Consider the following 23,177-nt stretch of genomic DNA (forward strand, 5'->3'; position numbering starts at 1 on the left):
ATTACTATATTAGGAAGTAATAACATCCACTTAACTCTAAATGTGGACATATGCAATTTGGGGTGTTTTCTTCTATTGTCTGCGAGTCTGATATGCATGTTGTAAATGTTTGAAAATATATGCATTTGAATAATCTATGATTTATATTTGTCTTGCATTAAATTGATTGAATGTAATTGTGAGAAGGATCCCCTTGTTTGAATTGTTACTCATTAACTGATTTATCATATATGTTGTTTGTTTGTATGTTTGTGGACAGAGGAAGAATAGGCAATCCTTTGCTAGGTATAAAAGAATTTGTGATACATTATGGTGGTAAGTGGGGGAGAACTATCCCTGGGAAGATAAAAGCTAGTCAATACAAGGGTGGTAAGAGAGAGTGTACGTGTGAAATATGATGGGGATGAGATATTTCTGTTAGATTTGCAAAAAGATTTGTAGAAACTTGTTGGTGAAGGAGTTAATTTTGAGATTGCAAGTTTGATTGAAGGGAAGTTATGTAGCATAACAGAAGACAAGCATCTGATAGATATGTGGGGTAAGCTTACACTTAAACAATACCACCTATTTGTCCTCCCACCTCCACCAACAGTAGAATCCAGCAGTACTGCTCATAACCCTCCCCCACCATTTGACTCCACCCCAACACAACTGCCCATAACACCCAAGAAACCTATACAAGTCACTGAAAGTGTTAGAAGATCACCTAGATTCAGTAATATTAATCCAGTTCCTATTGAAGTTTGCACTCAAAAACAGCATAATCCAATTCCTACTAAAAAACCTAAACCAATTCCCACTAAAAAAACCTAAACCAGTTCCCACTCAAAAACCTAAACTAGTTCTCTCTCTAAACAAAAACTAATGACACCTATAAGATAATCTAATGCTGTAAATCAGATTATCAGCTTTCATTCCATTCTGTTCCATCACACGGACATAGATGGCTGCTATAAGTATCTAAGCTTACATAGTCACATGCCAATAGGGAAGAACATTTGAAATGAGATCTGTGAGGGAGTGATATCCTCATTCAGGAATATCAAGTACGTGTCCAGCATAGCGGAAATACCACACCGACCTCTGACCTAGTTCCTCGAACTGCCTTCAGAGCAACCTACATCATTAACTCACACACCCGAGTTACGAGATCGCTCCAGAACAGGTCGACTCGCACATCCTCACACAGAGAGTTCTATCTCATGGCACAACCTATCTTCTAGAAGCAATCATTGCTAAAGCCATACTTACACATTCCATCACCGCAAATTACGAACCACTGTAACCACTCCCCATCATTACAGAATTCCTACTGATAAAATGTTAATTGTACACGTTTATTGGTTTTATTCTTAAGTCCGAGGTCCACAGTCCGAAGACCAAAGTCCAAAGTCCAAAGTCCGTATAGTCGTCCGTTTAGTCAAGTTACCTTACTCACGTGGGTTTGGTAGGATATGTCAATTAAGGGATCGTCCAAACCTTAGGGCTCGGCAAGGTTCACAACTAAAATTATAACTTTTAGTGAGTAGGATTTTAGGTTTTTTAGTTGGTTTAATTAAATTAACAGTAATGTAAATAATATAAATTACTAATGATGATTTTGATGTGAAAAAACAAAGATAGAGAAACAGGGAGAGAGTTAATCATACTCATGCAAGAATCATTTTTTAACAATTTATATTACCACATCACCACAGCTCTAATTCATCTCGAGTTCATAGATAAACCTGAGACGATGTCGAGTATTGATCCCTAGCGAAACACGCACATCTCTGAGTCGCATCACACTAGCATAAGAAGTTGAACTAATATTTCATCTATGGAATATCATATCAGCTCCTGGCCCGATTCTACATCAGCTGGACAAATTGGAGAGTCGTTCGACACTAAAAAGAGTCGTCGCTGAGACATTTTAGGTCTCTCGAGATCGTTTCGAGCATCAAGATCTCAAATTTGTGCAGTCTTAGTCATTTTGGGACCGGATGTCTAATCTACACCTAATTCCTAAGCAGTGATTCTAGAATATTAAAGAGTCAATCCGGATTCTCACACGAGCAGCATAACCCTCCCCCTGAGGGGGGGGGATTAGCTCATGATCATTGAAGGAATAATTAAACTTGCTATATACATTAAATAAATAAATGCAGGGTAGGATTAAACTTGAAAAGAAATGACTATTATTAAGAATAAATGACTTACAGTATTTAAGCTGCTGAAATGAAAAGGACAGAATTTAAGTGCTAAAATGAAAACTAACTAACTGCTAAGCGGATGCTAAAGCATGAAAATGCTGAAGGAGAATATCTGAAGACCCCCTCGTATATATATAATTTTGGATGGCTGGAGAAGGATTAATTGGTTTTGTCTTTTAGTAAATTTAGACGTTCAAAACTTTGAAAATCAAAGTTTCTTTACCTTGTTTAATTTGGTTTGTTTGTTTGTTTGTTTGTTTGTTTGTTTTTTTTTTTTTTTTTTTTTGTTTTTGTTTTTTTTTTTGTATTAAGGTTTTGTCTTTTAGCAAAACCACCTGCTTTGAATTGGTACGTGTCTACCCCATTGCAAGGTGGCACAAATTTGTGACCATCACTTGCCACCTGCCTATGCTGACTCGTCATGCCTTTTGGGCCCGCAGAGTGGGTCCAGTGGCGGCGCTGATTTTGGCATTTTACAACTTTTTGTCTTTGCGTAGGGTTCGTCGCCCTGGTCGCTCTGGCAGTTCACTAGCCAACGTCGGCATCCAGATTTATCATATGTGAGCTTCGGAAGTTTGCTGCTTCTATATATATGGACCCGTTCTGCACTGGTTTTGTTATTTTGGAAACTTCGGCTCTAGTCAGGCTTTGTTGGGATTCACTGGGGTTGAGTGGGAAACTTCAAATATTCCAGTATTCCCATACTTCGATGCATGTTTTATCATTATATTCATGTTAACTGCGGAAATCTACAAAAGTACGAAAATATAATTATTACATGATTATTAAACACATAATTTATCAAAATGCTATGTCTCTCGAGGTTTAATATTACAGTTTTGGGTGCTTATCACACCACCCCCAAACATCACTTTGTTTGTCCTTAAGCAAAGAAGAGACATTAAAATGATAAGTGGTAAAAAATGTGTTGTCCTAAGCTAAATCTCATTTTGCAGAGTGCGGTTGCATTGACCGTATGCAACAAGGCCTTGAACCTCTAGGAATTACCTAGTGGACGAGTTATAGCCTCGTGAGAGTTTTCCAGAGAAGATACTCATAAACTTCATTTATACTACAATAACTCAGTAACAAGGGCCTGTTTCCTTAATTAATCTCAGGTATTTAGACATCTCACTAGCGGGGGAAATAAGGATTTAATTCTTTCGAAATTCAAGTTAATATACATACAATAATCAAAACATCTACATGTGACCATGCATGCAGTGATCTTACAATGAAATGTACGAGCAGGGCCGTTTCTGGATCCCTGGATAGCGTCCTTAAGTAGGTTCTCACAGGTATGTGTCGAAACACAATTTCTCTCTTATTTTTCCACTCAAGTTTTACTATCTCCAGTATGCAGTGGGAACACGTTTTCTCACATACTCAATGACAATCAGAGGAACCGAGGTCGAGCAATCACAACTACTATTTATCATCACACTATCCTACTCCTAATTGAGTTAGATGTCTTTATTAGGTGTTATGGGGCTTAGGAGGTAGTATAGAAGAAAATACAATAGAAAATTCAAAAAATGATAAGTATGAGAGAATAAGGTCTTCAAGATATTTATACTAAAGAAATCCTTATTTTTTTTCTTGCTACTAACATGGGTTTCCATATTTGGCTTTTTCAAGCTTTTGTATTCCCTTTTGATTTGATTTTGGGGGGAATTCTAACTTTGATATTTCTTTTGATTTTTGGAAATATATTTCTATTTTTTTTTTCTTTTCTTCTGAAACATGTAACTGATTTTGGTTTGTGACAAGGTTTTTCTCTTCATTTTTCTGCACTTCATCCTATTTCTCATACTCATCATCTAGGTAGGCTTATTTATTTATGGTCAATAGATGGGTAATGAATTTTTGGTAAAATAGAAAGGGTTAATGAAAGGTTTAGTAGGGCGACTAGCGGTAAATTTTTTTTTTACAGTTGTGAACTTTTGGCTATATCGATCCAAGAAGGCCTAAATTCTCACCTAGGATTTGGGTAGTGATCAAGTAAGTAGACGTGTGAACTTATCTATTCGGAAAAACTACTCTTCTGTGTTATTACTCACATATCACACATTTTGATGCTTTATGGTTAGATTTTTACAAGATATGAAAACTAAGTTGTCTAACCGTGGGTCTCAGAAACTTATTGCTGTGTATATTTAATGATAGTCAGTGCATGAATGCTCATGAAAAGATGTAAAAACTATTACATACATAGTAAATTAAGTTTCTAAGAACAAATCCTAATTCTGATGCTAGGGTGAGATTTCTAAATATTTTTCATCACAGAAAAGGAAACGAGAATTTGTCACTAAATACGTTTATTTAGATATAAAGTAAACTATATACAACTATGCATGCTTAATTTTTGCAAAAGGTTCTCACCACTCCCAAACAGTCAAACGCTGTGTCCTCAAAGTGTTAAGAGGAAGAAAGAGTATACCTGAGAGGCTTTGAGCAAAAATATAGTTGACATCTTCCACAGAAATTTATTGTAACACACTATATATTATACATCATAAAAGTGAAAGCACACTGTTAGATTGGCACACTGTTAGGTTATTTATTTATCTCACATCAAAATATAACACAAATATGTACATGCATCAACTCACATTGCCCCAACCAAGAACTGGGGGATAGTCCATCCTTACTTCGTCCCTGTAGAAATGTCATTCCTTTGCATCACGCCAATCTATCATAGCTTTCCAGACTTTGCTCCACTTCCTCTTCTTTGCAGTGTCTAGATGAGCTATCATTTTATCATCATTAGGGAAGGAACGCACTTTCTTTAGATACCTTGCAGGGCGTCGCCATGTCCGAAATCGCAAAGAATGAATGATCTTGTTGGTTGGACACATAGAGTCGACCTTAACCAAATCCTAAAAAAGGTGGCGAAACCGTGGGAAGTACATCCTCACTATCCCGCATCTGCCGCGGATCGGCAAGGTGATATAGTCTTTGCCAAAAAGACCGAGCCCTATTTAGGTTCTCAATTACTAGGTCTGTGATGTCGAAGGCGGTATGTTGCTGGGCTAGTGCATGGAACGTCTTACAAGCTGACTTTGATGCAGTGGAAGAATGCCAATCCCCCATGATGTTCAGAAGGATAAATAACATGGCAGTTCCAACATTCATGGTCATACTAGCAAGTGGAATAATAAAGTTTGGCCATCGGCCAGTTATGGCACGTTCACTGACCTGGGCAAGGCCATCGCCATAACGGGCGGCAAATTTTTCCTAGGAATAGTCGTTAAAGTTGTTTTCTACCATGTATTGGATGGGGATGTCTGGCTGAAAAGGAGGAAGGTCTAAAGCCATAGCAATTGTTGGCTCGTAAAAAGAGTGTCAGGTGTTACCAATACGGATTGTAAATCCGTTCAAAGGGAAACCCTGTACAGCAGGTAGATCTTCCATATGATCGTAAAAATAAGTTGCCAAACCTGGGGAGTATGTCTGCTCTGGGTATAGAATAAGAGAGTTCCAACCGACTCGAGTGATATAGTCTCTGAAAAGATGTCCATATGCAGGAGAATTCAGTAACGAATGGAAAGATTGTTCTAGAATCATCTTTGGAGCTTCCATTGTAGAAGATGTGTGAAGAAAGATGCTACCTGTTAGACAAAGATAAACAAATATTAGAATATGATGAGAATAATTAAAAAAAAAAACAAATTACCATAGGGAAATTGCACTATATTTAAAAAACTAAAAAGAAAATGACAAAGAACATAAATGTGCAAAATTTAAATTGTGTCATGGGCCCAAGTAACAGCGAGGATCTTTTTGTGAAAGGAATCCATTTATAAGATCTTCGATGCCGTCAATTCTAGCAACAGCTCGTTGCATAATTTCACTCTGTGTCTGGTAAATCTCAGCGTGGTTCTCCATTATGAGAGTGTAATTTGCCGAGAACAGGTTGTGACTGTGCAAGAATTGTGCTTGTTCCTCTTCCTGTATTGTCCACAGGTCGTGAAATTCAAGGAGACTGGTGATGATAATGTTTTGACGTTTGTATAATGTCATCAGTCCTTGTTGAATTAAACGAAGGCCTTCCATAGGATTAAATACATTGCTTAATGCATTTTCAGTGAAGGTGTTGTCAGTGGAACAAGCTTCTTCGGTTTCTGTACTGACATGGTTCTTTGCAACGGCGGGATTCCAGAAACTGTTCCTGCAAACTGAGTGAATGGTAAGAATGTTAGCTGTTCTGAGAGGTGTATTAGGAGAAGTACTAGAAAAACCCCAACGTATCATGATAAGTGTCACAATGGTTGGCAAAAGAGTTGCCTTTTTCCTGGCATGGGCGATAGCGTTCCAGAGAAATTTAATAACGCAAAAATTATTGCAGTTAGTCTGCAAGACCCAGAGTAGATGGAGAAGGGGCTTTGTTATTTCGGAAGTCTTAGACGTGCCGAGCACATTATGAGCCAGCCATTAGATCATAGATAATTGGTTCTTTTGCAAGGATCGCTGATAAACAACACGGTTTTTCCGGTTGTATTCACCGTGAAGGATAGTTGCAAACATCAGATGTCTGATATTGTCGAATGGTGAATCCTGAAGATGTACCCCTTGGTTTGTAATGGGAATTTGAAGTACCTCGGAGATAATTTCCATAGTCAATTCACGTTCGCATCCGTTTGCACGGACAAAGAATTGCCCGTTTTGGAAATAACCGTGTTTATAGAACAACATGACCAATTCTCTGGAAAAAAAAGTGCCTGCTTATGATGTAAAAGAGGGTACCATCCTCGACGTAAAATTTTTCTGTGTCAAAAATGGATGAAAAAAGACCGTTTTGGAAATTTTCCATAAAATTTTGCTCGGGCACGAAAATTCAAGTGAGGGTCATTAAAGATGGAGGGGTAAAGAAAATTTTTAGTGGAAAAAGGGAAGTTTGTATTTAGGGTGTCTATCCTTGTTATAAATAGGCACCCATCCGAAGATATAGAAAATACGGATTGAGGTGTCACAGGGTAGTTAGACCACGTGTATCTTCTAAAATATGGCGCAAACGTTGATGTAATGTGGACGAGAAGAATGGGGCATGTGACAAGGAGTGTTTTTTTTTTTTTTTTTTTTGACGTAAATAAATAACGTAAGTAGAAGGCAAAGGAAGATGTAAATATAATATTACAATAAGATGTAAGACCATACAGAGGAGTGAAAACACATCATAATGATACGTGAAATAAAATACAAACCTAAATATTAGATAGAACTATATGCCACATTAACAACATTACTATAATAAAACAACTGAGCATGAAGACTTGAGTAGCATATTCAATCTGCTGCTGCTCAAACTTTTCTAGTGCATCCATGACTTTTGCAACTTGGAGCAATCAAAAAACGATTTTTAGAATAAGAAGTGGAGAGGGGAGAAGATGAAAGGAGTGAAATATAAAGAATGTGTTGAACTTATTTATAAAAGAAAATTGAGCCATTTTCTAACCGTTTTTAGATGCGATTTCATGACCGTTTTCTGACCGTTTTTGGTACGTTTTCATGACCGTTTTCTAACCGTTTAGTAAAACGTTAGTTTACGGTAAAATTTGCCGTTAAGTGTGACATCTAAAATATATATGTATATATATTATTATTACTAATATTATTATATATGTTTCTACCTATATAATATAATATTGGAGATAACTAATATACTATTTGACAAGGCATAAATTTTGGAGAATGTAGGAATTAACAGACGTCCCAGGTTCGAAAATACAATGCAAACACGTAAATAAAATATCCGACATAAATAATATACAAGAACGGTGAAAATAAACTATCTATTGAGAATCCTCGGGGGCTGCAGAAGAATTCTCAGGGGCTGCAGAAGAAGAACCAGGAGTCCTGCGACGTTGTGCAGGACGAGCTCCTGTGGAGGCTAACTGCTCCTGGATATCACCCAGAGTATCCAACACCTAAGCCTGAAACTGATGCTGGTTTGCCATGAATATTTGCTAGAACTTGTTCTGGCGAGTAGTCATTTGGTCTTGAAATGCATTCATGGAAGCTCGCATTTCCTGCTGAAATTCGCCCATGCTGTCTGTCAACGCCCCGTGGCAAGTGGTCATATCTATCCTTAACTCGCCCAAGGCATGTTTCATCAATACCTGGTGAGTGTACATGTCTCTCATGCCACTATTTATAGCACATAAAGCATCCATAGGGTGACTCATCTTACTCATAGCAGTCTCATCAAAGTAGAGTGGGTGAGATGGGCCTACGTTAGCGTGCTAAGCAGCCATTGGTGTTGTGGGTTCCCAAGGGGTCAGTATGCATTTCTTGAAGAGAAGCATATTCTCATATTGTGGTATAGGGAGTAGCGGGGTGGCGGACAGAAAACCCAAATTAATCATAACTTGCGTTACAAGAACGGCAAGAGGGGCTAACCTAAGAGTGGCATGCGTAATAATATAAAAAAGAAAGGTAACTATGCAGAAGTTACCCTTTCGCTCCTGGAGGATCCAGAGAAGGTGGAAGAAGGTCTTGTTGATGTCCGAGGGCTTTGAGGTGCCAATGATGTTCAATCCCAGCCATTGAGTCACAGCCAGCTGGTTCCATGGCACCGAGCGCTGATACGCGCATTTCCCATCTATGTTGTACTCTCCCTCGATCAGCGTGTTGAGCATTAGGTTGTAAGTCCGTGGGTACACGGACTGCTATTGAGTCAGCACGTGGTCAACCAAAGGAATGCCCGTGATCCCGGAGATCAAAACAGGTGTGACTTCGTGGCGCACACCCTCGACGGTAACCCAAAAATGGTCTCCATTAAAGCTCCCATTGTCGTAAAATTTCATCACCAAATTCTTGGAATAAAACCCGCCATTAGCATATAACAAGTACTCCCATCCTCTAGAGTGAATTTCATTATCAAAGAATGGAGCAAACATCCCATTTTCGAATAAATTTCCAAAAATTTTCTCCACACAAATTCGCCTATTTCCGGCCATTACTGCTCTTAGGGAGAGGATGGCTATTGATTTATGATGAGGGGGAGAAATGAGACTTGCTGATGGAAGGGAATTGGATTCGGAGCTGTAGGAGTCGCACGCGAGACCTGGATATAACATGGGCTTGTCTCGTGCGAGACTGAATCGAGAGGGGACAAGATCCGGATTTTGGGGAAGACGAAATGTGTAATGGTGACGCGTGTTTTTGGGTTTGTCGGGTTTAAATGGACCGAGAATTCGATATTTGGTTGGGCCAAAAAAATTTCCCAAGCCCAAATCAAGCCTAAAGCCCGATTTAAGCCTAAAAAATCTAAATGCGCACCCACGACTCGTTCGGACTCCGAATTGGATGAATGAGATATTGAAATGATCGGCACGAAAAATGTCATTCAATTATATGAGTCATTCGCAAAGGTCACAAGAGTTTTTGAAATAAATGTTTTATTTATATACAAAGGAGATTACGTGAAAAACACTGGATGTCCAGAAGAGTCAACATCTAAATTTATAGGCAACTGTCATGTCGGCTCTGGAGTGAACCCAACCCAGCCAGACTGTGGCTTTACCTTTATGTATTATGGGGTTAGGGGCAGGACGGTACCATCCTGGACCGTGCGCGTTACGGTCTAATAATATTGCCCTTATTACATACGGCTATCCTCAAACCGCCCCAAAGGAAACTCAAAGTAACCAATTCTAGGGGTTGGTCTGGTGGAATCCATTGCCCGTTTGTGTTCCAAGTATGCAATATCCGAGGTTGAACATGAATCTCTATGTGCACAACTTAATGCACGGGGAATTTGTTTATAAAAGGCAACAATATATACATATCTACAAGGTGAGTCTTTTAACGTCAGATCCTCAAGACGAATCGGAGTCTTTTAATGTCGATTCTCAAGAACCGTTTATGAGTCTTTTAACGCAGATTCTCAAGATGATTCGAAGTTTTTTAATGTCGATTCTCAAGACGTTTTGTGAGTCTTTTAACGCCGATTCTCAAGACGATTCCCAACCCGTGGGAGAAACGGCGCGGACAACGAAAAATTATCTGCGCTGGTGGTGTCGACAAAAAAGTATACCTTAAACCTGGCTAGTATCGGATAGAAAGTCAAGACCTGGACAGAAGGGTGTTTGACAATGCAAACACCATCCCATCTTTCGCGCACGTCGTTTACGAGCAAAAGTACTACGACCATTCCCTATACGTGAAGAGTGAGACTTACACCAAATGATTAGTTGAAGTTCACGAGGCAGAGAGTAGAAAAGGGAAGAGAAGGAAGGAAGTGAAATTTTAGGTACCCATCTTTTACCGACATGTACGTTTGCTTGTGTTGCAGAAGACATTTATACTCAGTTCTGAAATAGAGTTTTTATGGACTAAGGTTCCGGCGCTTGCAACCACACACTTTAAAGAACTTTTGAGATCATAAAATAGAAGATGGCCCGGCTACCCTAATGGCGTACCCTCTATAGAAACAAGATTGAGTACACCAAACAAAACATTTAGTCTATGTAGACCGGATCCTGAAGAAGAGTCTGTTCAACATCTGGGGAGCGTAATTCGTGGTAATGTTTGAGGCGTTGTCCATTTACTTGAAATTCGCTGTTATCTTGTGGATTAAGCAAAGAGATTGCCCCATAATGTGTCACAGCTGACACAATGAAAGGACCAGACCATCGTGTTTTCAATTTACCAGAAAAAATGTGTAATATGGAGTTTTACAGTAAAACTTTTTGGCCAATTTTAAAATCCTTACGCAAAATGTGCTTGTCGTGCACTTTTTTCATATTAGCTTTGTAAGATTTCGAGAGATCATAAGCATCACTCCGAATCTCCTCAAGCTCATTTAATTACAGTTTTCACTTCTCGCCTGTCTCGTTGATATTGTAATTAAGGCTTTTGATGGCCCAAAGGGCACGATGCTCAAGTTCAACTGGCAGATGACAAGGTTTTCCAAAAACAATGCGGTAAGGAGACATCCCTATAGGTGTCTTAAATGCCGTTTGGTATGCCCACAAGGCATCCGATAAGCGGAGAGACCAAGTCTTTTCTTGATGGATTGACAATTTTCTCTAGAATGGACTTTATCTCTCTGTTGGAGACTTCCACTTGGCCACTCGTTTGTGGGTGATATGGAGTAGCAACTTTGTGAGTAACTCCATATTTCTTCATTAAAAACCCAAAATTTTATTACAAAAGTGTGTACCCCCATCACTGATGATAGATTTAGGGACACCAAAATGAGAGAAAATGTTTTCTTTTACAAATTTCACGACAGTCTTATGGTCATTTGAGCGACATGCGAGTGCCTCAATCCATTTGGACACATAGTCCATAGCGACTAGAATGTAGAGAAAACCTTGAGAAATAGGGAAGGGTCCCATAAAATCAATGGCCCAAACATAAAAAAAATTCCACAATCAAGATAGGATTTAGGGGCATCATATTGCGTTTTTTAATTCAACTTAGGTGCTGACAACGAATGCAGGCTATGCAATGTTCGTGTGCATCGCGAAAAGGGTAGGCCAGTAAAAACCACATTCTAACACCTTGGCCGCAGTTTTCTTTCCACTGAAATGACCTCCGCAAGATTGTTCATGGCAAAAAGATAATACATTGGTGTGCTCCAAATGGGAAATGCGGCGAATGAGTTGGTCGAACAATACTTAAAGAGGTAGGGGTCATCCCAGAAATAATATTTTACAGTGGATAAGAACTTTTTACGATCAGGATGTGACCAAGAGGAAGGAACTTCCTCTGTAACTAGGTAGTTAACGATATCCGCGTACCATAGAGAGGAGAAAATGGAGTACAAATACTCGTCTGGGAAGGAATCACAGATGGATTCAGAATCACTATCAATGTCACCAACCAGCCTTGATAAATGGCTAGCAACGACATTTTCGATTCATTTCTTGTCTTTTATTTCCAGGGTGAATTCTTGCAAGAGAAGGATCCAGCGGAACAATCGCTGTTTTGCGTCCTTTTTTGCGAGTAAGTATCGAAGTGCAGCATGGTCAGTATATACGATAGTGGATGATCCAACTAGGTAGGGGCGAAACTTATCCAAAGCATAGACAACAGCTAGAAACTCTTTCTCAGTTGTTGTATAATTACGTTGAGCGTCATTAAGAGTTTTACTAGCGTAGTAAATGACAATGGGTTTGTCATCACGTCGTTGGCCTAGTACGGCGCCAATAGCAAAGTTGCTAGCATCACACATCAGTTCGAATGGTTGAGACCAATCAGGGGGTTGAATGATAGGAGCGGTAGTTAGGGCAGTTTTTAGAGTTTCAAAAGCTTGTTTGCAATTGAGATTGAAGTCGAATACCGCATCCTTAAGCAGGAGATTGGTTAAGAGCAACTTTAGAAAAATCCTGAATGAATCTCTTGTAAAACCCAGCGTGGCTTAAAAAGGCACGTATATCACGAACTGTGCGTGGAAAAGGTAGTGAGGCAATTTTAACAATTTTAGCTTTATCAACCTCTATCCCGTCTTTTGAAACAATATGACCTAGAACAATTCCTTTGGTAACCATGAAATGGCACTTCTCCCAATAAAGTACTAGATTTTTCTCTTCGCAACGCGTTAACACTTTAGAAAGGTTGGATAGGCAGTCGTCAAAGGAATTTACATAAATGGAAAAGTCGTCCATGAAGACTTCCATATAACGTTCCACCATATCACTGAAAATGTGAAGCATGCAGCGTTGGAAGGTGCCTGGGGCATTGCAAAGATCAAAAGGCATTCGTCTATATGCAAAGGTTCCAAAGGGACATGTGAAAGTTGTCTTTTCTTAATCGGCAGGATCGATGACAATTTGGAAGTAGCCGGAATAGCCATCAAGAAAACAGTAGTAAGCATGACTGGCTAAACGTTTTAGTATTTGGTCAATGAATGGGAGAGGGAAGTGATCTTTACGTGTTCTGGCATTAAGTTTACGATAGTCAATGCAAATTCTCCATTTTAATGGAATGTGAGTGGAGATGCATTCACCATTTTCATTTTGTACAACTTGAATGCCAAACTTTTTGGGAACAACGTGGACAGGACTAGCCCAGTCACTATCAAAGATAGGGTATATGATACCCACATCAAGTAATCGTAAAACTTCCTCTCTCACCACTTCCTTCATGGTGGGATTATGGCGACGTTGCGGTTCTCGCAATGCCTTTGAGCCGTCATCGAGATGTATACGATGCGTGCATACGCTAGGGTCTATTCCCTTGATATTATCTAAGGACCAACCGATAGCAGAGCGGTGTTCACGAATGACACGAATCAAACGTGCTTCTTCGTCAATAGTTAAGTGAGCAGAAATTATTATAGGGTGACTACCATCGGGATCGAGATGCACGTACTTCAAATCAGAGGGTAGAGGTTTTAAATCCAGAGTTGGAGGATTGGGGATTAAGGATTCGTGAGCGACCATCTCTTCTATGGAAAAGATCGAGTCCGGTTTTTCTGAATCAGTTTGCACCGCAATAGTAGGATCAAATAGTGGTACTGACTCTAATAATGCGTGGACATCCTTAATGTACGAGTCATCGTCAAACTCAGGATTATCAAAAGAAAGAAATTGGTGTACCTTGTCTTCGGGAAAAGAGTTTGTGAAATAATCGTGTGCCAGACTATCAACCAAGCTAATCTCACCCTCCATTATAGGATCGGGAAATTGTTTCATTAATTTGAACACATTGAGTTCGACAGAAAAGTTCCCGAAAGACAATGTCATTGAACCGTCCCGACAATTTATGAGAGCATTAGCAGTTACAAGAAATAGACGTCCCAAGATGATAGGAATGGAATCACAGGCTACTTCGGTATCTAGAATGACAAAATCAACGGGGTAGTAAAAATACATTGACTATGACGTTTTCTACTATGCCTTTTGGGTACTTGATGGAGCGATCCGCAAGTTGTAAAGTCATATTGGTAGGTTTTAATTCATGAAGACCTAACTGCTTAAATAAATAGTAGGGAAGTAGGTTAACACTGGCTCCTAGGTCTAAAAGTGCGATAGCGGTATACTTGTCACCCAACGTGCATGGTACAGTTGGTCGACCTGGGTCTTTGTATTTAACCACACCATTGGTAGTAGTAATCAAAGGAAATTGCTCAATGAGGAACGCTTATTGAAGAACATTCGTACGTCGTTTGGTGGTGCACATGTCCTTCAAAAACTTGGCATGCTTGGGTAAATGCTTAAGCACATCTAGAAAAGGTAAGTTTATGGTCAAATTTTTGAAGGTTTCACAAATCTCATCGAAATGTTCGTCACGTTTGTTCTTTGCCAAACGGGCAGGGAACGGAGCTTTTGGGCGGAATCACGCATATGGATTAGTGGCGTCTTTCCCTAGGGACGTGGGTGTAGATTTGGAAGGAACAACTTCGTCCGTTATAGGTTGCGAGGTAGGAGTTGGAAGGACTTCAGCCGTGGCTTCCGTTGATTCTTCATCTGGCATACGTATGTTATTGTCGATGGTTCAGCCAGAACGAAGAGTGGTAATGGTATTTACCTCACCCTGGCTTGGATTACTAGATCCTGGTGCATTGTTGAGTTCAAAAGCAGTGTTTGTAGGCTTAGGGTTTGGAACTGCTTGGCCAGGGAACACGCCCTTTTGACTTTTATCTTGTGCTAACAGCTGAAGAGACTGTTGGATAGATGCTAAGATTTGATTCTGTTGATTCATGTAAGTCGAGAAAAGTTCAAATTTGTTTTATCGGCAAATGGATTGTACCGATGGAGCAAAGAGGAACAAGTTCACGGTTATTGTTTACAGGTTGATTTTGGTAGCCATATCCTTGATTAGCGGGAACAAAGTTGTGGTTGTTTTGGTACCCTATATTTGCGTTGTTGGGAAAATTATTTTGCCCTTGTTGAAATTGTGGAGGATTTCCTTGACGGTAGGAATTGTAGTTCACGGGTGGTCGTGCAGAAGCGTTGTTGACACCCGAAAGAGCTTGTTGTTGGGCAGGGGGTGCCCAAGCCAAATTCGATGTTGTCGCCAAGGTGCATTATGGATGTTAAAACAAGCCTCTTTAGAAGATTGGGGAGGGCACTCATATACCAAAGGACAATAAGAATCGGCGTGCTCAGGACTTAAGCAAAGAGGACATGGGGAAGTGTTGGCAGCCATGACCTGTTTGGGTTTCTGATCATTTACTTGAACCGAAAGAGCATCGACCTTTTTGTTTAGGGACTCGATCAGAGTTTTTAATTCCGGATCAGGTTTGACCTCGAACATAGACGTAACATTGGTAGGAGTGTCTTTAGAAGATCTGGAAGAATCAGTGTTTCCCCAATGGGTGCTTCGTGAAGCCTGTTTCTCAAGGAAAGTGTATGCTTCAGTAGCGTCTTTGTCCATGAAACAACCGCCGTTCATGATATCTAATGTTTCCTTTTGATGGTCAGAGAAACCATTAAAGAATGAACGGACTAATACAGCGGTGTCGAGTTGATAATGGGGACATTCGAGAAGCAGATCAGTAAATCTGCTCCATGCTTCCGAAAAGAATTCCTAGGGATGTTGGCGAAAGAATTGAATCTTCAAGCATTTTCGTAGTTTTCTTCCGAAAGTATATAATTTTATCATGAATGCTTGTACGAGTTTGGCACATGTGTCAATGGATTGCGGCGCTTGTCCTGCGAGCCAAATTGAAGCTTTATCAGCTAAGGTGAAGGGAAACAACCTAAGCAAGACTTGTTCGTTGGTAACGGTCGGATGGCGGAAAGTGGTGACTACTTGTTGCATCCGACGAAGATGATTCAGACGGTTTTTCATGGTCTACAAACCATGGTAAACAGGTAACAAACCAAAATGTTTGGCGGAATGCGAAAATTACCTACAATCGTGATCGAAGTTTAATGCAGAAGCGTGTCCTTCTTGTAAAGGCAAAGATAGAAACCGAAAGGAGTTTCTCGACTGTGGGATTTTCCTGGGCCATAATTAAGGGAGATGGTGGCAACGGAGATGTTTGACGAGGTTGGTTTACAGAGGAGGAACTATGTCTAGGAGATAGCATAAGTAGTTGTTTATTGTATTTCCGACGACAATATGTAAGTTTTAATTCCTTATGCTTACCAGACCGTAGTCTCATACAAATACAAACTTTAATTCAAGGTTCATAAGGAACGAATTATGACTGGAGGTTTTAGAATTAAGGAAGGAGGGAGGTGAAGCACGTCTTCCTGAGCTGTTGCTAACTTGAGTAGGTAAGCTAGGACAACGTGTGAATATTCCAGCAGCCAGGTCACCTGAGAAAATTGAGGGAGGTTGTTCGTGCTAACACGTTTCTTAATTAGGCAACCTCAATCTTTCGAGTTTCCTAGACACTGATGGAATAGGATGATGATTTATGAAAGTGTATTATGCGGGGTATTATTAAGATGATTAAGATGAAAATTTAATTATTAGGATTTTTTTATTTTTTTATATTTTTATATTTTTATATATATATATATTTTTAATTTTTTAATTTTTTTGTATTTTGTGTTTACGTAATTAATGTATTATGGAGACGTGATTACGAAACATGCAATTAAAACGATAGATGCCAAAATAGAAACTAAACATACAATTAACACATGCTAGTTTTACACAGGAAGTTTACACATGCAGATCTATGTGAATAGAAATGTGTCCTGCGTATGCAATAATCTATAGCTACCGATACGTGCAACTTATATATGAGCTAAGGGAATGTCGAGAACGAACTCATGCTAATGAATACCGCGTACGTGAATTGATGTAACATACACATACAAAAATATTCTAAGTAGGTGTTTGAAATTACCTATACATCCAAATATATTCGAATCATATTAATCGTGTTAACGTGAAGATGTAATGACGAACCACGTTTACATGCAAAGAGTTCTCTGCCAACACACAAACATGCAAGGTAAAACAGGTTATAGCAAACAACCAAATAATATCCTCGACAAAGTTTGAGGAGTTTAAGAATTTGAAACTTGGCATCTCGCGATTTCTCGTACAACGATTGAACTAACTCCCGAGCTCGTGAACTTACTGGATAGGGGATAAACAGGACTAGAGAGTCCAAAAGAGTACTAAAAAGGAAAGTGGCCTGAACCTGAAAACTGGAGTGTTGATACTCCAGGTTAGTCTTGCGCGCTACTAATATAATCTCGTCCGGGACTCTTTTGTCAGTTCAGTACTTCAAGTTCCTACGGAATACTTAGACTGTGCTAATAAAAATAAACAAGACTTGGTTCACATATATATCTGTTAGTAGAAAATGTTGGGGCAATAAGGTACGTAACACGTTACTATTACAAAAGAAATGAAAATTAAAAAGATGAGGAGGTATAGGAGGGGTTTTATGTTTGATGTATTCCAATTATTACGTTAAATGTCTAGAGTCCTTCGGCGTGCAGCGGCGCCATTTGATAAAATGTTAATTGTACACGTTTATTGGTTTTATTCTTAAGTCCGAGGTCCACAGTCCGAAGTCTAAAGTCCAAAGTCCGTATAGTCGTCCGTTTAGTCAAGTTACCTTACTCACGTGGGTTTGGTAAGATAGGTCGAGTAAGGGATCGTCCAAACCTTAGGGCTCAGCAAGGTTCACAACTAAAATTACAACTTTTAGTGAGTAGGATTTTAGGTTTTTTAGTTGATTTAATTAAATTAACGGTAATGTAAATAATGTAAATTACTAACGATGATTTTGATGTGAATAAACAAAGATAGAGAAACAGGGAGAGGGTTAATCATACTCATGCAAGAATAAGTTTTTAACAGTTTATATTACCACATCACCACAGCTCTAATTCGTCTCGAGTTCATAGACAAACCCGAGACGACGTCGAGTATTGATCTCTAGCGAAACACGCATATCTTTGAGTCGCATCACACTAGCATAAGAAGTTGAACTAATATTTCAGCTCCTGGCTTGATTCTACATCAGCTAGACAAATTGGAGAGCTGTCTGACACCAGAGAGTTGCGCGCGAGACATTTTGGGTCTCTCGTGAGACGTTCTGGAGCATCAACATTCCAAATTTGTACAATCTCAGTCATTTTGGGACCGGATGTCTAATCTACACCTAATTCCTAAGCAGTGATTCTAGAATATTAAAGAGTCAATCCGGATTCTCACACGAGCAGCATAACCCTCCGGGGGGGATTAGCTCATGGTCATTGAAGGAATAATTAAACTTGCTATATATATTAAATAAATAAATGCATGACATGAATTAAACTTGAAAAGAAATGACTATTATTAAGAATAAATGAAAACTTTAAGTGCTTTAAATGAAAACTAACTAATGCTATGTATGGAGGGAAAAGCATTTAAAAGCTTTGAAGGAGAATTGAAATGAAAAGGACAAATTTAAGTGCTTAAATGAAAACTAACAAAACATTTAAAGCCCTTCAAATATTAAGTAGGGAAGCTAAAGCATGAAAATATTGAAGGAGAATATCTGAAGACACCCCCTATATATATTTTTTTTTTTTGGATTTAAAAACTCATTTATATTACAAAAGATTAATTGGTTTTGTCTTTTAGTAAATTTAAAATTTTAAACGTTCAAAACTTTGAAAAATCAAAGTTTCTTTACCTTGTTTAATTTGGTTTGTTTGTTTGTTTGTTTGTTTTGTTTTGTAAATTTAGGCGTTCAAAATAGTTTTTTTTTTTTTTTTGTTTTTTTTTTTGTTTTTGTATTAAGGTTTTGTCTTTTATTTTAAAATTTCAATTCAAATGAAAACCGCTTTGAATTGGTGCGTGTCTACCCATTTTGCAAGGTGGCACAAATTTGTGACCATCACTTGACCACAAAGGAATAAAGTCTTATTTTTATTAGCCTATGCTTATTGACTTCGTCTTTGCTTTTTGGGCCAGAGTAAGTGGGTCGAAATTGCGGTTATTTTAATTGAAAATATTTAACAAAAGATTTTGGCGTATTTTTTACAACTTTTTGTCTTTGCGTAGGGTTAGGGTCCGCTAAACGGGTCGCTCTGGCGGTTCACTAGCCAACGCGTCGGCATCATTTATCGGATGTGAACCCGGAAGTTCTTTGCTTTATATATATGTCTTTAGTAAATTTAGCGTTCAAAACTTTGAAAATCAAAGTTTCTTTGGTTTTGTTTTCTTTTGGAAACTTTTAGCAAATTTCAATTCGCTCTAGTCAAGGGGCTTTGTTGGGCTTCACTTTCGGGTTGAGTGGGAAACTTCAAATATTCCAATATTCCGTGCCAACGTCGGCATCCGATGCATGTTTTATCATTATATTCATGTTAGCTTTGTTGGGCGGAAATCATGTTTTATCAAAATGTTAACGAAAAAATACGAAAAATTATTACATGATTATTAAACACATAATTTATTAAAATGCTATGTCTCTCGGGGTTTAATATTACAGTTTTTGGTGCTTATCACCTACCAACACCATTCCAATACTCCTTCTAAATCTGAACCATACATTTGTGTTTGTCAGTACACGTGTTGGATAGATCTCCACGTTCACCAGCTATAAATACCCCCTACATGAACTACGCCAGACCTGATTCTTCTTTCCCCCCAGAATCGAGAGATAGATACGTAGGCAGTTCACTCAACAACGAACTCGGTCTTTCCCATTTCCAAACCCTTTCTCTTCTCCAATCACATTTGTAAGGGATAACTAAAATGCTCATTTACATTGGCGCCGTCTGTGGCCTCGATCTCTTAAGAAACCACTTTCCAAAAACAGAAATACTCAAGCCCACAAAACATGGTGAGCCTTGAAGCTCAAATCCAGGGCTTAGCAAGTCAGTTAGGAACAACGAATGAGCACATCACCCTGCTCAGGCAGGAGAATGTTGCTTTAAAAGCACAAGTGGACGCACAAACTCCACCTGGCACATTAGCAGAGGATGGTATCAACGAAGTAAATCAGTAGATTAATGAGCTTTCATAAAGAATAGATCAGAGCGCAGTCAAGAAAGACGCCACCCAGATCGTTCAGAAGATGCTAAAGACGTACCGCGCATCCCCTTTCACAGCTGAGGTACTCAGTAAACCCTCCCCTCCATATTTTGTCCAACCAAATTTCTCAATGTACGATGGCAGCATGAGTCCAGGTCAACATGTACATGTAGCTCGATACATTCAAAGCCTTGCACTCTATAGTGCCCAGGAGTTCGATCATCTCCATTGTCGTATGTTTCCCGCCAGCCTACAAGATGGCGCTCTCGATTGGTTCTTTTCACTTGAACCAGATTCGATAAAGAACTTCGAGAATCTCACTGACCTATTTGCTAGCCAGTACGTCCACAACAGGGGTAAAAAAGCAGATCTAGATTCACTATTCCAGCTCTCTCTTGGCAAAAATGAAACCATCCGCGCCTTCTTAGGTCGGTTCAAAACCGAACTGCTTGGCATGAAAAGCGGACTCAAAGAGTCATTTGCCACATTGGCATTCTCCAACGCCTATCGAGTGCGCAACACAGCGTTATCCAGATCGCTCATGAAAGAAAGACTAGAAATTTTATCTAAGCTGTACGCTCGAGTAGACAAGTACATCAAGTTACAAGAAAGCCTAAAACGTCATGGCTTAACAGAAGAACAAGAAGTGGTAGCGATCTCTGATGATCCCCCAGCTTTAAAAAAGCGACCCAGACAGCAAGGACAGAAGACTAGGAACAGACCAAGCAACAACCGCAAGTTCGCCGTACTCACCCAATCTCCCAGTTACATACTGGACAAGATCAAGCGAGTTGCATATTATTGACTTGACGTACGACAACTAGAAGATTGCCCTGGCAAGTCTTAGTGTGCCTTCCACCAAGCAAAATGTTATGAGACCGATGAATGTTGGGGGCTCAAGCACTACCTCCAAGACCTCATCAAATTAGGACATATCAAGCATTATACCAATATCGCTAATGACAACTTGCGCCATAAGCTCATGGCTTACAGAGAGCACAGTAGATCTCCAGCTCGCCATAATTGCCGTAGTGTCCAAGCTCGCTCTCGTAGCAGAGGACGCCCCAGCGACCGTTCCTGCCATGAGCTCCGTCAGCACTCGTCAGACAGAGATAATGACAGAATGATACACATGATCACGTTCCAGGATCATTCTGTTGCATCTTCTAGAGAAAAAAGGAGAAGCGTAGGCGCTCTTCAAGAAGTATACCAGTTCTCTTCACAGGCCGCACCTGCCCTACGCAGTTCAGGTCGCAACTCAGGTGATATAACTTTCACAGAGGCCGACCTCAACAAGGTTTGCCTCCCTCATAATGATGCCATAGTGGTCCATGTCAAAATCAGTGAATGGACAATCAAACGTGTCCTGATAGATCTTGGTAGTTCGAGTGACATCTTGTTCTACCATACCATCAAAGAGATGAGCCTGCCCAAATTGATCTTCATTGACCCAGTATCTCCTCTCTATGGGTTCAATGGCTCCAGAGCCGACCGAATTGGTGACATCATACTCCCAGTCTCTGTTGGTTCCAGGGAGGACAAAGTCAGCTTCAATACGCATTTCAGCGTTCTAGACATCCACTCGTCCTATAATGCTATCCTAGGACAGCGATGGATCCACCAAATGCAAGATATATATACCATCAACACTGCATCAGGTGCTCCGCTTTCCTAGCCCTAGGGGTATGATGGAGCTTCGCAGGAATCAGCTCGAGGCTTATCACTGCAATCAAATCCTCTCAGCGAACAAGTCTGCTGACCCGTCTATCAGCACTAGAAGCGAGCCCACCAGCTACACGATGGTCAAAGATTTAATCGCTGAGGTCAAATCTAAAACACCAAAGCAGAACGCTAGGGGCTTTATCAAAAAATTCCATTCATCAATCAGGACCCCAGAGGTCGCCCAAGTCCCTGTTAATCCACCAGTCAGGACCCCAGAGGTCGCCCCTGCATTTGTTAGTCCACCAGTCAGGACCCCAGAGGTCGCTCCAACATTTGTTAGTCCACCAGTACAGATTATGGAGGTCGCACCAGCCCCTGTTGTCATGACCATAGAGGTCATATCAGCCCATGTTGTCGTAACCACAGAGGTCACTCCAACTCCTGTTGCCAAGAGCTCCAATCCTCAGATCGACAAAGCACCACCAAAAATCAGTTCCCCTGAGGTCACCTCATCTTCAAAAGTAGCAGTTCAAACTGCAGAGAAGGAGCGAGTGAACTTAGGAATTGAAGACGATCCCAAGTTCGTCTATGTAGGGGCTAACCTTGACCCTACACTCAAGGCTCAGCTTGTAAACTTTTTATCAATGAATAAAGATGTTTTCGCTTGGTCGTATATCGATGTGCCTGGTATATATCCTAGTGTTGCATGTCATAGGTTGAACGTCAACCCTAATGCTAGGCTAGTTCGGTAGCGACCTAGGAAGTTATCCCTAAGATTTCAAAAAGCAATCAATGATGAGATTGACAAACTCAAACAAGTCGGCTTTATCTGGAAGGTCGATTACCCAGATTGGTTCGCGAATATAGTTGCAGTTCCAAAGAAGAATGGTACAGTTCGCCTCTGCGTTGACTTCACCAATGTCAACCAAGAAACACCTAAAGATAGCTTCTCTTTACCTAGAATAGACCGACTTGTTGACCAAGCCTGTGGCCACGAACTCTTGTCGTTCATGGATGCATACAGTGGGTACAACCAGATCCCACTCGCTGAAGAAGATCAAGAGAAAACGTCATTCATCACCGAATAGGGAATCTACTTCTACAACGTCCTCCCGTTCGACCTCAAGAACGCTGGAGCGACTTATCAATGGCTCGTCACTGACATGTTCCAGGACATGTTAGGTGACACCATGGAAGTCTATATCGATGACATGGTAGTCAAGAGCAAGAAAGCGGGTAACCACCTCACTCACCTTGAACAGACGTTCTCCAGATTATGCCGAACTCAGATGAAGCTAAATCCCGAAAAATGCCTTTTTGGAGCGTCCTCTGGGAAGTTTCTTGGGTATCAAGTATCACAACAAGGGATTGAGGCCAATCTATACCAGATCCGAGCGTTCTTGGACATGCCCGATCCAAAGATAAATAAGC

Source organism: Coptis chinensis, chromosome 3, assembly GCF_015680905.1.
Source record: "Coptis chinensis isolate HL-2020 chromosome 3, ASM1568090v1, whole genome shotgun sequence".
Classification (NCBI taxonomy): Eukaryota; Viridiplantae; Streptophyta; class Magnoliopsida; order Ranunculales; family Ranunculaceae; genus Coptis; species Coptis chinensis.